The sequence below is a fragment of the Etheostoma cragini genome, chromosome 8, assembly GCF_013103735.1.
Source record: "Etheostoma cragini isolate CJK2018 chromosome 8, CSU_Ecrag_1.0, whole genome shotgun sequence".
NCBI classification, from domain to species: Eukaryota; Metazoa; Chordata; class Actinopteri; order Perciformes; family Percidae; genus Etheostoma; species Etheostoma cragini.
In genome coordinates, this window is record NC_048414.1 from 29,414,235 (window position 1) to 29,415,271 (window position 1,037).

General features: G+C 38.6%; 2 protein-coding genes across 2 annotated transcripts in view; one reads left to right on the forward strand and one right to left on the reverse strand.

Moving 5' to 3' along the window:
• The window catches only part of gan (gigaxonin), a 322,832-nt gene that overhangs the window by 165,279 nt on the left and 156,516 nt on the right, over window positions 1-1,037 (reverse strand). The gene's annotated exons all lie outside the window — the stretch shown is intronic.
• Window positions 1-1,037, forward strand: part of zgc:56622 (uncharacterized protein LOC326033 homolog) — a 7,537-nt gene that overhangs the window by 4,624 nt on the left and 1,876 nt on the right. The gene's annotated exons all lie outside the window — the stretch shown is intronic.

Sequence of the window (1,037 nt, forward strand, 5' to 3'; positions counted from 1 at the left end):
TAATTTACATGGAGTCTGGTGGAGATATGCTGCTCTATACACACTAAAAGTAGTGATAATTTACATGGAGTCTGGTGGGTTTGCGGTGGCCGTTTTTGGTTTAAAAAGATTTGACTTTTTAACAAACAGGGCTACTCCATGATGACACTTCTGCACATTGCATGTTGTGGTGAATGCTGACAAATGCTGGCATTATGCATCATGAGAAGAGGGACATTAATATTACTTTTTCAGCCATCCTAGGGCTGTAGGGATGGGAAAGTCTGTCAATCCAATGCACAAAAAGAATGCATGCAACAAAATGTGTTCAAAAAGACACTGTTTTGATTACAGTACAATCTTGTAGGGTCAAAAGGCTTGCCACAAATATACACTATGTCCTAAATGGTATGCCAAAGCCCTTATATGTATATGTTTAAAAAAATATATGTTTTACCTTTGTGTTTTCAAGGATGTGATGAGGCTTGTCACTCTTAGGGATGACTGAAATACCCTGCTGCACATGGTACCTCAGCAGTACCTGGAAGAATAACACTTTTAAAAACAAAGTAATACACACACACACACACTTACACATCTGCACTACACTCACACTGACCTGTGCAGGGCTGTGTCGGTGCTTCTTGGCTATGTCTGCTACGACTGGGTCCTCCAGAAGCTTATGTGGATCAGTGTCTCCCATCAACCTATCACAGACAGTATACAAAAGGATTTATAAATTCACAAGGATTAGTAGGCTTGATGTCTATATTACATTTCTATTGCACTCAACACTCCATATTTCACTAAACCGATGCCGTATCCTACTTCAGTCTGCATGCTCATATCCTTTGAGTTGTGTATTTTACGAGACTTCTTCCAAATGAATCCAAGCTCAGAGTTTGGGGTAAGTTTGTAAAGAAAGTTCAAAGGTCAAAGCAGTTTCTCTGTACAGCAAGAACAGATTTGTTTGGGTGTGTTGATGTAAGCGGTACACAGTAGACAGACTTAAAAAAAAATGTTTAAAAGGAAGGAATTTAAAAAGAAAACTTATATTT